The sequence below is a fragment of the Glossina fuscipes genome, unplaced genomic scaffold (genome assembly GCF_014805625.2).
Source record: "Glossina fuscipes isolate IAEA_lab_2018 unplaced genomic scaffold, Yale_Gfus_2 0, whole genome shotgun sequence".
In the NCBI taxonomy this organism is placed as follows: Eukaryota; Metazoa; Arthropoda; class Insecta; order Diptera; family Glossinidae; genus Glossina; species Glossina fuscipes.
Genome location: NW_023998414.1, coordinates 21,427,143 through 21,442,419, shown reverse-complemented (window position 1 = coordinate 21,442,419; position 15,277 = coordinate 21,427,143).

Here is a 15,277-nt window from a genome sequence, read left to right as displayed (position 1 = left end):
CATTCACCATGATCCCCATCAAATATTGGGTTTCGAATTTAGTAAAAACATTAAAAGTGCTCCTACCTGGTTCAAATTCTCTAAGATTGACTATAATATTATAAAGTAATTTTCACTATAAAATATTAAAAATTGTACCTTGTTGCTATATAAAGATTTAGTTTTCGTAGAAAAGGTAATATGAAAGAGGATTCAAAAAATTGCTCCAGCCGAATCAAATTTGTCATATCAATGTCCAGAATGTTCAAATACTATTGCAGAGAGAGTTTTGGTGAGAAGAGTAAAACAATTTAAAACATTTTCAATGGTATTCGTCCTTGGGTCAGAGCACGTCAGTGTACTAAATTTTATCAAAATATACCTAAAAATTGTGACCTGTAACTTGAACACAAATTTACGTGGGCAGTTATCAGATGGATAAATGGACAGACGAATAGAAAGGCTTATATCGATTCAGAACATGACGTAATAAAAGGTGAGTCTATCTTAATCCCGTTTGTGTGTTCCATGCGGCCGCATAAACTAAATATACTCCACGCCATAAGTGATATAGGGTGTAGAAGATTTGATTTTTTTGTTGGTCATTACTCCGTACACTATAACAAATACAGTCATAAGGGATTGCAATTATATTCTATGGGTGATCTTAGGTAAATATATCACAAAAAAAAAAAAAAAAAAAACTGAAAAAGCAGCCCCTCCCACTCAGCATTATAAGGTAGAGAAATTTGATTTGTTTTCTTCTTTTCTGACAATTTTTTTTTGTAAGAAAAACACTATAGCTACATATCATTTATTTACTCGTTTGAATGTCTTTAAGGCAAAGGGGCCGGATATGGAAGATTCGTTCATAACTGCATATAATTTTCTTAATTGTTTTTTTTAGTTGACCTGTGTGACATTTACAACATTATCAACAATGGTGATCCGGCACCATACTAGTGATATTTTTATTTATTTACTTAATGATCCGGAGCTGAAAGGCTGACAAAAATTTCCAACCATTATTTACATATATAAACATGTAAATATAACGCAATCCTAAACTTTTATAATCGCAATCAGCTGGTAAATAAGCGATAAATTTTTCATCAGATGCAAAGCAAACTTTCTGAGACTGCTTTGTTTATATTTGAACAGAGAAAGATAAGGTCAATGTTGAATTTGTGATCCGGAACCAAGTGAATGATAGTTTCACTGATTAAGAGATATCATAAATGTATTCAAAACGCACGTTTATCATAATTTTGCACGAGTTTTACGTACTTAGGTATACTAACTAATAATGGTGAGCATTTGTTTCTTTTTTTTTTTTCTCCAAGATAGCACACATAGAAAAAGAGTAGAAACACTACGGTGGTTCATGGGCCCCCTTTAATTAAGGTACACCATTCTAAAAGCTATGTTTTGAAATGTTGTTATATGGATAATAGTCGCAAAAGTGCTCAGGTCCGAACCATTATCAAGAGCGTTCGTTTTGGGTCAAAACATGAGAATGTACAAAACTTTGCCAAATATCTCAAAACTTGCGGTCGGTTGGTTCAGCACAAGCAAATAGGAAGGACAGACGGACAGACAAGCTTAGATTCATTCGGAAAATGCTTTTGTATCGACGAATATAATAGAAATTGCGTCTATCTCGACTCCTTTTCCGTGTTACATACAACCGCACATGTTAAATATATCTTTGTCAGGATGTGCAAATGAAAACATTATGATCGGGCAAGGCATTCTTTAAGTGCATTGCACTGTATAAAACAACTTTTATAGAAAACAGAAAGCCTGCATGTGAGGAGTAACGATAGGCTTGTCGACATACACTAATTGAAAGTATATAATGAGTTAAATAGTTTGTGACTTGCTTAATATAATGTATAATTTTTTAAAATACAACCCTGGGTAATAATCGTAGATTTGCATATTTAGTAAGTAAGACAAGACATATTTAGGGAGAAATTAACAAATTATTAATTGCGTATAGGGTAAATTTTTAAAGACAAAACAATGAAATGACAAGCGCGCGGTTTAAAGTAATTGTATGTGAACGGATCAACTATCCGATTTAAACCACTTTTATGCTAACCATTTGGTTGGCTCCATAAAATACTTGTATCACCTATTACTAGTACTCTCTTAGAGGCTCTCTATGCTCACATCTTTCTCAACGAAAGGGGCTCTGTTGAGTGAGATAGTTACGTGTCTATGTGCGTGGCATAATTGGTTTCACCTGCTGCAGCTTTCTATGCTGATTTTCTGTCTTAAGGCCGTATGGTTGTATGCAACCTACGAAGTTTTACTAAGAACTTTTTTGTCTTTTCCTTTTTGTCGCACTACAAGTGTGTAAGGAGCAACCGAAGCTACTTTCTACTTTGTCCTGCAACCGAGAGCTTCAAAAATATTGCGAGCCTGTCCCTTCACAGAAATTTCTACTGATCCTAGTAAATTTTTGTACCTAATTTCACATTAACTTCCAACGCGAATTTAAAGTACGATTTCTGTCTTGTCCGCTACCTAAGAGTAAATATGCCAAATCCTACATCTCTTTCTCAATTTTTACGATCACAAGCATTCTAACAATGAATGATGGGAGACAAGCGGCCCGGATTAAGTCGTTTCAGAACTTTGCATTAATCAAAACTATATGCACATTATCAAGTCGCTGTTCCGTATTTCTGGTTATTAAAAACGAAAAAACATTTGCCAAACAACCACATGCCTTTCACAGGCTCTACACCAACTCTATTATATCATTTCGTTTTGGTTCATCGAGCGAAAATATCTCATCTTAAATCTTTAAAGCACCTAACCTTGTTTTTTTTTTTTGTTTCAGTTAGTTTTTTATATGTTGTATGCGATAAAGAGAAGAAAAGTCTCTTAACCAATGTAAATATACAACTTTGTCAATGCTATGTACATATAAAACAAGTTTTATAAATCAAATTAAAGGGACGTTAATTAACTTAATTATAATCTTTCCTTTAATCTTAATTGGTCGAAAAAGATTTCATTTAAATGCTCTTCCTTTCATCCCTCAATGAATAAAAAGATTTATGTTTTTATGTAACACAACAGTAACAAGAACACTATGGATGACTAATTAATTTGCTTTTCCTGGGGAAAATGCCTCAAAAATGAATTTATTTTCATTATATTCCAACTTATTAATAACATTTAACATTTTGTTGACACGAACGTTGTGCGACGTGGGCGGCAGTCAGTCAACTCAATGCGTACGACACGAGATCGATATTAAACGGTGTAAATATCCAAACAATTATTATGTTCGGACGTATCTTATATACTCGCCATTTAAATTAAATATTCATCACGTGAATATCACTATTGAAGTCTTGTTATAAATTTTACATATATATTTTATTATAAGTTGAAGTTTGTTGTTTTTATCAAAGTTTCTTTAATCTGGGATTCTGTTCAACTCAACCCACCAAAAAAAATGCACATGCAGAGTTTTATCTTTTTATGATAATTTTTTTTGCAAGAGATAGACAGATAAATAAGTGAAGAGATTGACAGATAGCATGCGATCAGATTCATTCGACAATAGATCTATTAAAAGGTGCACTTTCTGCCAATAAATGTTCCGCGATTCGTATTTGTAGATAAAGGGGATTTAATCTGTTCATACCTTAGAAGGAGAATTTTAACGAATTCAATAAGTGATTGTAATGATCTTGATGTACAATGAAGCGATAGGTGATCGCATTGCTCTGCAGATTACTTCGTTTCAAAGGATTCGTATATCACTGAATTTATTTACTTATTGATTTATTGCCTATATATTTTGCAAATAAATTTAAAAGTGTGGATTTAAAAGATGAAGGATAACTTAGATAGATCATATGCTAGCTCGCTTGTATTGAAAATTCTACTACACTACTACTTAAAACTTGAGTCCGCTTGAATATTAAGTTGTTGGTCACGACCCGTGCCATTCAATAAAATAACGGTAAAGACGTAGCTATGATGAATGGTTGATCGATAAACATCTCTCTCTTAAGCTGCGGCTACAATCAATACGAATGCGCTTAAAGCTCTATCTGCGTAAAGGACAAGCAACGCTATTTCCTCCTATTATTACCCCGTTGACACTGATAGGCCATTTCCTGAATGATTGACAAAATCAAGAAAGATTTTTAAAATTTCAAGCTTATTTTTAAGCAACGAAATATTTACTTACCACTCGTGCGCTTTTGTTCATTTTTAGAGTTTTAACTTTACTGGGGTATCGAACTACGTTTTGACTAAAATTCATTCTCTTACTCTCTTTCGAATTTATCTACGGATATTCGACTGAATCTTAACCATTTTTTGAAGAAAGTAGTCGAGTCGAATACAAGCAATTGTGTGACAAAGAGAGTAAAGAAATTAATATACTTTGCGATGATAACTTAAGTAATAAATTTTGTTGGATTTCAGCATCGTACTTATGCACATACGTGTATCTGTATACTCATGTAGGAGTGAAATATTTTGAAGTTTCCTCACACTTTATACACGACTTCAGTTAATATGCACGTTAGCCTGACTGCCAACCACTACATGAAAACCAAATTTTTTTTGAAATAAATTATGCGGTACCGTATATGGTTACAGTGGGAGCGAAAACATTTATATTATAGAGGTAACCATGAACTAGTAGATAAAATGTATATAAAAAAAGACCATTTATTTTTATTTTTTATAAATAAAATATTTAAACCATTGGTTGTCGTTAGATGTACTATTTTGTTTGCGTGCAGACTGTTCGTAATCATGCTTTTTCAGGTTGTTCTTCATTTTCTTTTTTTTTTTTGTGCTTATCTGCCAACAATTTCAATGAAATTTTTATTACAATAAATGGTTAACAAATGCTATGAATATCTATTTGGTTTAAAGGCGAAAATTTTCATACATTCGAATTGCACGTTTCTTTATTATGTCAAGCACCTTATCATATAAAATCCCTTCACGTACATACTTTCGTTTAACTTTTAGTGAGCGTAATTTTTTTCCTTTTTTTTTTTTTACTTACTAGTAACTCTTTAGACAATAATTTCAAAAACAACAAAGTGGAACTTATGCCAACATAGGAGTAGGCTTAAGATGAATAATATCGACTCACAGTCGTCATAGGAGGGCAAAGGATTAATCTTCTTCAAGATTATATTGCGCCGAACTTCTATCTGCTTTCTCTTGATGTTGCAGTTAATAAAAGGTTAGATTCTTCAAACACAAATTTCTTATTAAAATTCGTTCTCAGTCGAGCAGTAGATCGGAAGTGAGTGATGATCTGCGGTTCACTAGAATTACTTACCTCTACAATACATTATAGCGCGTTAACTTCAACTTTTACGCTTACAAAACACTAATAACTCAAGGAGTAAGGTCGATAAATGGAACGAATTATTGAAATGAAAATTTTGGGAGAGAAATGTTTTTCTTTATTACAGTTTTATTTGTTGTTTATCAATTTCACTATCCTGAAGGAATAGTTAGAACAAAAAACTCATTTGTATAAAGCGAGTTTGTAACCTGCTATCAAAAGCATGCCTTGTGCCTTGTAACGTCTCCGTGATGAGACTTAAAATATTGCTATTAATGGTAGCTTATTCGTTCCACAAGAAAATACATTCAATCAGCATAGAGTTTATAAATTATTTGAAGGATGAGGAGTGTTTATACTAAATTGTGGAGGATGTTTTGATAAAAAAAAAAATACCTTTCTCTTGTAAAGGTTTAGTTAGAGGATTTTTGAACATAAATCTGTACGCACAACTACTGCTTCATCTATGTTACTCATATTTGCCTTGAATTAAAGAATAATATAATCTTATTCATTAAGTTGCTTCATATATATATGCATATATGTATATTCATTAAAAATATCCTGACGTATGTTAAATAACTTTAACTATTATTTCTGTCATGAGGTAAACATTTTGATCTGCAACTAAAAATTGAAAAGCACTCTATTCAAACATCAGCCAACCTTGTTTTCAAAGGATGTAAAAGATTCAATTGCCCGCAGAGACATGCTGCTGAAGCTGCGTTGAAAACCTTGCTGTGCTATTCAAGCTTGTCCGTGTAGTGTATCTTGTTAAAAAGATTCGAAAGTGGGGAAAATTTCTCTTTCATATCCTTGTCTCTCATTCTTCAATTTTGCTGATTTTAATGGTCTCTACTTATGTGTGAATGCAATTTAATGTACGGCAAGTTCTCGGTGGAAATTAAAGCAAGCAAATGAATGAATGAATAAACGTGAATGTATGAATGCAATTGAGACGTTCTTTTCGTAGGTAAACTTACTTGTACACATACATACAAAGAAACACACACATATTTATATATATATATATATATTTATATATGCATATATATATACATGTATGTTCAGCAAGGGGATTTGGGCCAATTTTCTTTCATGTACTGCACATGTACACATATTTGGCAACTTTTTTGACATTGAGTTGATGATGCTAAATATATATTCTTACTCATACATCTTTCGAAACCCTCGTCCTATTGACCGACGTATTATTATTACTTTAAATCCTTCCTTACTAAAGTGAGAAAAGTGAGCTGAAGAGGAAGTTACACCTTTCACAGCTGCACTCAGCTGTTTTAGTTTTGGAACTTGGGACATTGGAAACATAGAACAAAAAAAATATTTTCTGATGGTGAATATATGGTGTTATAGATTCTGTTTTATAAAAGAATGCCAAGTTCAGCGTTACTCTTAGCTATAAATTTTGTAATTTACGCTTGGGACATTTCCTCGAAAATATATGATTGCTAATAAATAATGCTTAATAATTGCTTTTTTTAATATGACCACAGCGGGTGCCCAGTATACGTGCAATAGGATGATGTCAGAAAGCAATGAGATAAGAGATAGAGATAGGGAGTGATAGGGAGGGAGTCTAGTGGGTGTGGCGTGTATGGTCTACTACACTTAGGCTTGAATCTGCAAATGCCGAGTTGGTAGCGGAGACTCTTATCTACACGGCAATGCGGCAATACAAACAATGTTAATAATATGTTGAAATATTTAATTAATTATTTGAAGACGTAGCGTTTAATGACGAGTTGGATGGTTATTTTTGCTATTTCGAATGAGTTATCACTTTTAGCGCAGGCTTGAAAGAGAACACGGATACTTTTTGTCCTCTTGGCATTTTGAATAAGATTCGCATTAAATTTATTGTTTAGGAAAATGTCTTCTTCTAAAAAACTTGCTTATTTTAATATGAAAACAGGAGTTTCGATAGATTTCCCAAACGAATATCGAAGAATTAATTCAGAGTTTCAAAAATTTGTACACTTTCAACGTACTAGTAAGTAGCAGTGATTTCCAGCATCCAAGGCAATTGTCTTCTATTCGTTATGAATATGTCTTTGTATCTATGTAAATTTGTCTAAATATACATACGTGCAAGGTGTGCTCAAAACAAAGGTTGTCTCTTTATTTTTCTCGAAAAATATTTACTTATTCATCAATATCTATTTTACTCCTTTAAAATAAGCCCCTTTCCAGTCGTCGAAGCATTTCTGATATATTTACCTTTCAGGGATGTGATCTTTGTTCCCTGAATCCTTGCAAAACTTCGTCATTGCATGGGTTTTTCACTTTTGTAAACAGGAAAAAGTCGCAGACGGCAGAGTTCGGTGAAAATGGTAGCTGACGCATGACTACGGTGTTGCTTTTGGCGAAAAAACGACGGACACCGTCATTAACACCTTTTTGGCATTCTGTGAAGAGCTTGTGTAAACTACAAACTTGGTCTTTTTTTTTTTTTGCTTACACAAAATTTAATACCAATTCTTTGGTTCGTTTTTTTCCGATAGCAAAAAATCGCCAAGCGCACTAAAGCACGTCTAACTTTTTTATTTGTCAAAAACGAAATAAAAATGCAAAATGTCTGATATTAGGGGGCATGTGTGTCAACAAAAAAAAAAAAAAAAAATACAAAAAATTCGAATATCAAATGCACGGAGCCCACGAAATTTGAAAATTTACCTTTTTCTTTGCACAAACCATACGTGACCATAACAATATATATAACGGACAAGTTGAGGATCCTTTCAAGATAGCACATTCGAACGAAGCCACTTATTGGTTATAGAAAGGTGCATCCTTCGTTGACACCCTACGCATGATGCAGGACAATTGGACAACTAGAGCGTAGAAATCAAGTAAGATAGCTTTGAAAGTGGATTGTCGCGTTGAATAGGTTTTACTGGCTTTTTTTAGGAACGTACCCTGCATATAAAGCTTATAGTATTTTCAATGCGCATTGCCATGCTGCATAAATATTCGATTAACGTAAGGCACGTTTCTTGTTGGCTATCAATAAGAGAAACTCTCGCAGGAAACCATTAACTTTTGTGTCTTTCTCACTACTACGTTTTCTTGATTAGCACGCAACAGTGTAGGTAAATATGTTTGCAATTATCATATCAAATTATTCAATTCCAATGTGAAAATATTACTGGCCTTCACGGTTTAATTAGTGTTTCGGTTTTTGTTTCTTAATTTCAAACCATGACAGCGGGGTTTGCTTAATGCCCCGATTTAGGCGTCGCTTAATAATTTAAAGTCAGTATTTTTATCGGGCTGTACAGGGCAACCGCCATAAAAATTTCAAGCTCGTTCCTTGTGTAGAAATCCGGTATAAAAAAGGTAATGTTTGTGGTAATATCTGATTGCTGTAGATTGTCATGTTTATACTGATAGCAAACAAAAAAATCGTATGACCGAACTGTTGAGCATCAGAAGAGGCAACTGTTTAATGTGCTGTATTTCGCTCTTTTTGTTTGTATTTATCAATTAAACTTAAAAACAAGTAAGAAAATTACATTCGGTCGTGGCCGAATCTTTTATAGCCTACACTGTTTTCCTAAAAAAGACGAAAACAGGAAATGAAATATATTTTCATGCTCTATAATATGCAGTGGGCGCAGCTGATTTTTTCAAAATAAAAATTGTTGTCCCAAAGGCATATGGGCGTTGTGAGCGCGTCCTGTGAACAGTTTAGGTCCCTTCCAAATACTTTTGCGGGAGAATGTTTATCACAAATACTGCGCAGTCGCGCTGACGGACAGATGGACATGCCGACAGGCCGACATCCTTAAATCGATTTAGAATTTGATGGTGATGAAGAACATATACAATTTGTGGGATCTCTGCTGCTTTCTTCTGTGCATTGCAAACGTTTTGACAAAATGAATATACCTCTCACTCTTCGGTGATGGGGATAATACATGCATTCAACGTCGGTCCATTAAAAGCAGTACAAATAACCCAGAAAATAAAAAGGAAATATGTAGAGCAAGAGAAAAAGCACACATATGAGACAAGCGCAACTCAACTTTTTATTATAAAGTTTTTTCCATTATTTCGTTAATATTTAATCATGCACAAAGTGCCCTCATCTATAGTTATTTAAATCTTAAAAATCTTAAAACGCTCTCAAGATCATTTAAACTATTTGCGGCATGCGCGTCAGAACACCGTAGTATCAGTTTACGTTATGTCTTTTCTTTTTACATTCATGTCCTTCTCATGTGTCTTGTTAACACTCTTGATTTCATAAAGATAAGAGAGATAGAAGGTGACGCTAAACGTTATTCAAAAATCATAGTCATCGGCGGCTATCTAAATTTCCATTTTAAACGAACTGCATAGTGATGCTTTAGGTATTTGACATTGTAAGTAAGTAAGTCTTGGTCATCAGAAATATTTTTGATTAGCAAAGAATGTTTGTTGACACGCACACATGTTGAATGAGTAGTGCATGTGTGCACCATTCTGAATACAAAATTTAATAAAGTTTTCTTTGTTTACAATTCCATTGGCTACATTGGCCTTCTCGAGTTGGCTAATCACGAAGCTGAATTTCGGAACCGTGGTAACTCAACCGAGTCTCAGTGACATCTAACAGATTGTCTGATAAATTTTCGGGCTTGAGAACTCCAATGAAGATGGTATTGGCATTAGCAGAAATCGTCTGCTTGCAGACATCTTTCCAAAGCAATTAAGCTGCTATGGAGGTCCAAGATTTCGTTCCTTCATACTTTCCTAATCATTTGTTTATTTACCTTTACTTTCGTTCTTCGTATTAATTTTTCGTAAAAATGTATGGTAATGGGATATGTGAGCTTGTACAAATTTTCTAATTAAAAACGATGGTTTAGTCGTTTGTGTCCTTCCGAAATACCTTTTTGCTCTTTTTATCCGAAATTTTGACGTAAACTTAGGTTTTGATGTGCATTATAATTCATTTTACTTTATCGTATAATTAAGAAGAAAAAGTTGAAAAAATTGACTCGAGTAAATAAGAAGATATTAATGCCTATATATGTTGACATCAACGGATATGCTGTTGCCATATCTCACCACAGCGGCATTGTACGCATTCCACATTCGAATACATTCTTTTTGTCCTTTTCTTTTCATTTTATTTTTAACCTGATTGAATGCTTTACATATACAATTTACTTAAAATTGTATCCGTTTACTTGTATACTATAGCGGGTGAGATAATTCTTAGTCCTGTTCGCGACGAATACGTAAAACGAAAGGAAATGTGTTTTTATTTACATATCGTTTCATTATTCATTTATTTATACGTTTTGTTTATGTGTTTTCTTATATCTTGTTAAAGGACAAAAAACGAAGAATTAAATCAACGATATTGTTAAGATATTTTCTGTAATAATACCGACTTAAAATCCATGTTTTTTCACCAAAAAAAAAAAAAATAAAGGAGAGATATTTTAATTTTGTCATTTCAAGCGTACACGTTCGTTCAATTGTTTTTCTGGCCGATATTGAAATGAAAGAGAACACTGAGGTAGAAATTCCAAATTTTGTATTCATATATTATATATAAACATCACCGAAAGATGAAAAGGAAGCTTTATCCTTGATTAGCATCAAATTCTGAATCGATTTATGCATGTTCATCTGTCTGATTGTCTGATGTCTACTGTGAATATTTGCCTCGCAGGAAAAAATCTATCGGCTATCGGTTTCAAATTTAGCAGAAAGATTGGATACTTTTGCACGCAGGCCCGAATCGATTGAAGGACGCGTCTTCAACACTACGTAAACTGCGAAAACATCTGTTTTTCCAAAGGAATACAAAATTGTTTTACTATTCATCAGTCACAAACTACAACAGATATATATATTAAAAATTTGCACGTATATTCTATGGGCTGTGGGAAAACGTCTAGTTGACTGCTTTTTAATGCCTCTATAATCATGCACAATCAAGCCGCACTTTCAAAATCGGATTATATGTAAGCATGCCCGTTCGCCCAACTTTGTAGTATCGCCTACAAATTTGCAAAAGAATTTGCATGGTATAGCAAGTAAGCGAGAATTGCGATAATCCTCAAAATATAATCAAGCTATCCGTGAGTAGATAATATTTGTATTACATTCTGAAAGTTCGTGCAGTGGACTTAAATCTAATAAGGATTGATGTAAGGAAACTTAAATTCCGGATATTATGGGATTCTACATAAACAGACTATAGTTCTTATCTCGTTCAATTTTAGTTCTCTACGACGTTTCTTATGATATCCAAAATGAATGATTTATGTGTCAACATTTCGTTAAATTTTGTTATCCATGTTCTTAGAGAACATAAACACAGAATAGAAATACAAGGTGGTTGGAAAGCTCACAATACGCATACATTATATGATTCATGAGCGTGTTTATCTGAAAATCAAGATAGTCATCATAAAAATTCATTTCGGAAAGCTGATCTTGATTTGCATGATTGCGTCGGTGCATATCGAACAATTGAAAGAATCTTTTATTAGAGGGCACATGTCGCCTAATAAATGTTAACCTTTGGTGTTTTAAGAATTTGATTGGGCATTAAATCTCGTCATTCCATTTCAATTTGATTGCTCCCCGCGTTTTATGTAAACACTTTGATGATTTTTATTAGGTAGTCTCAATAGATGTTGGAAGTGAGGTTATGTGAACTTGTTGTTGTTTAATGCACGCAATCGCAATTGCCAGCAAGAAAAGTTTAATTTGTCTTAGGGCGAGATATCAATTTATTTAACACTTTTTACTTTAGTATTCCGCGCTTGGAGCTTCGTTCATCATTAATCGACGCTTTATTATTTAAATGTTAATTAAATATAATTAATAAATTCAATTTCCACTTCATATTATCCAAACTATTAGTTATTAAACAATGTTGATCCTAAGTGCTATTTGAGAGTTGATTCCATGATTTACATTAGAGTCTATGTATTCGAATGAACAACCAACAGACGATTCAGGCGGCTGAAGAGTGAGATGGGCACAGCGAATTGGATTTAGAATCTTATGTCTGAAAAATGCAAATGTAATTATAAACTCAGCAGTAGAAATGTAAGGAGCAAAACAGGCATCCACTTAAAAAAACAGTTTAAAAATTTTACATCAAGTAAAAATTTTGAAGACGTAGAAGTCCCCTGGCTGAATGTACGCATTTCGGCCAGGACTGCTCGAACTTCTTTGTATATTCAGATTGACATATATATTTATGCAACCGACGTTATATCTATATCTGCCAACATTGATTTAAATTTTCTCTTCTTAAAGTTTTGCGTAACTTTCTAGTTATTGATGATTGTATTATGTTTGCGTCACGCCTACTCTTTTACAGACTTTCATTTGTTAAAAGTTTCCGCTTTTCGTTTCAGTAAAAGATGACGTGCGGATGAAGAGAATGATGGAAAATGATAAGCTTAACGTAGTAACAGGAACAAATACTACTTAAAATTATTGAAAATAGGGAATTTTCAAATGGTGTTTTCAGCGATTCTTTATTTTTCGATTTTTTGATTTTTCTCCTTTGGAAGATTGCTTTCATTTTATATAAGTTTTAATTGAACGTGCCATTTTGACAGGATAAACTTGTGAGCTTTAAGATATGGCGAAGAAAAATTTAATGGAGAATGTTAACTATTCCCTCTTAATACTACGATGCTTTCAAGACAATACTCAATAAAGTCCGTAGGATGACATGTAGATGACGGCACTATTGATGAATCCATATGATTTTTAGATGGTATACAAGCCTTCGAACAATATGTGTCAAAATTTATTCATTTGCAAATCAACACTATTTAAAAATTGAAATGAATTCGTCAATAGTTATCCTATGAACTTATTGAGTAACGAGTTATTATGTACGGATAAAAACAAATAGTGTTATGAAAGATCGTAAGACTCCTCTGCCGCGTCGGAAATTTTGTTAGTCCATAAGGCAAGACGGTGTGGCTTTTACAAAAGTCACCTTTAGACGAAGATTAATCAAATCATAGCCTTGAAAGCATTATTAAAACGCAGTCGAAGATTATAGCAAGCATCATAGATACGAGCTGTATTCAATGGGGATTGATTGTATATTGTTCGTAATATGTCACACACTTTATTCCTTTAAAAGTGATTTTTCTCTTATTTAGACATTTATTCATTAAGGCTTTAATTTTTTTGTTTATTTCTTTTTTTATTTAAGTGATGGGTGTGATGATGCGTTTTGCATTGAACCGATTTTGCGCGAAAACTAGGTATTTCGACATAAATCATCACTTGCATTGCCTTTACGTTATTCATTTGATGCGAGACGTAACAATTTACAAAATGAGGTCATAAATTGAAAATATTAAGAGTAATGGATGAAAAAGTTTTTTATTTGCCTGCTCATTGCTTTCAATATATTCAACTTAAATATCGTAGACTCAGAAGCTTGCAATAATTCTATGTGTTTTAACATTTACATCGCAGCTTTCAAAATCCATATCTCATCTGCATTTAATAAATTCTCAGTTGGCGCGCAGCATATAATTTATATTTCATGGAGTTAAAAAGTTAATTGAAATCCTTAATTGTTGTCGGCCAAGCAATAAAAAGTTAAAAATAAGAAAAAATAAAAACAAAAAAGCAAAAAAACACAATCTGCTATAAATTTAATCCTTCATGTACCGAAAAACTAACAGTAACTTTTGCATATAGCTTCAGTATTGGCCGGTCGAACGACAGCCAACGACAATGTGTGCAACATCATATTGAATGCGTACAGCATGCTGCACTCTGCTCGGTCAAACTCTATGGTCGATATGTTTGCATGTTTGTTGGCTTTATACCTTACGTCTCTTGTGATACCAGAATATATTTAGCTTGTTCACTTATTGGCAACAATCAGAAGAAAAGAGTTACGATGCGATCATCTTCCATTACCCCAGTCGAATCAAAATCCCACTCAGAATTCATTTAAGCACCGACATGTGTTTGTACTTTTGCATTTAATTGCAATTTTCAAAATATTTTCATTAAATTTTGTATTTTAGGCCTTAAAGAAAAACCGGATTGGATCGCATCAATTTTACCCTTACCCTTAATATGGGAAAGTTGTTGTGTGGAATAATTTTTCTCGACAAAATTCGGCAAAAAATGGCATTTTGTTTTGTTGTTCTAAATGAAGGCGGCAAGGTTGGATGGAACGAAGGTATTTTTCTTTGAGACCCTCCTTTCTCATAAAACATTTTTGCAAGAAATAAGCCTTTATAAGACAATAAACTCCAATGTTCAGTAATTTGCAATGAAAATCTTGTTCCGTATAACCTTGTTGTTCTGCCTGAAATGTTTTGGCCGATATTTCGCATTCCATCCCCTATGATAGTTTTTACGAAACGTAAATGTTTACCTGGTAATACAGTCTAATTTTTTAACGCTTTGTGATGAAACTTAGTGCAAAGTACAGATCCGACATACGATCCGATATATGATTATGTTAAGTTTGCAACAGTCTTTATGAAAGTAGCTGTTTGTATAAGAAAAAGGTATAAGGTATAGTTTTTAAGGAGGAAAACATGTGAAAAATTACTTTGGGTTTACATTATTTGTGTAGGGTATTTAATTATCGGTCTTGACTTGCTATAGGGTTTCAAATTGTTATGATTAAGTTACTATGCCAAAAGAGATAAAAAACTGAAGTTATGAAATTCTTTTGTTGATACTTTAACGTCAAACCAACACATGATATAGTGTTCCATCCATTATTGCACAAGGTTTACATAGCTGCGTACGTTTTTAAGCACATCGTAACTTCAATGGAAGTAAATTGTGTCAGATATTAAATTAACGAAATGTAACCAAGTCAACTTTCTTCTTTAGATAATGAAGCATGAAGGCTATAAGTACTTCGTTTTAAAAATGAAGCCCCATGTCTTTGTTATGATGTCTGTCTTTCTATATTCTATA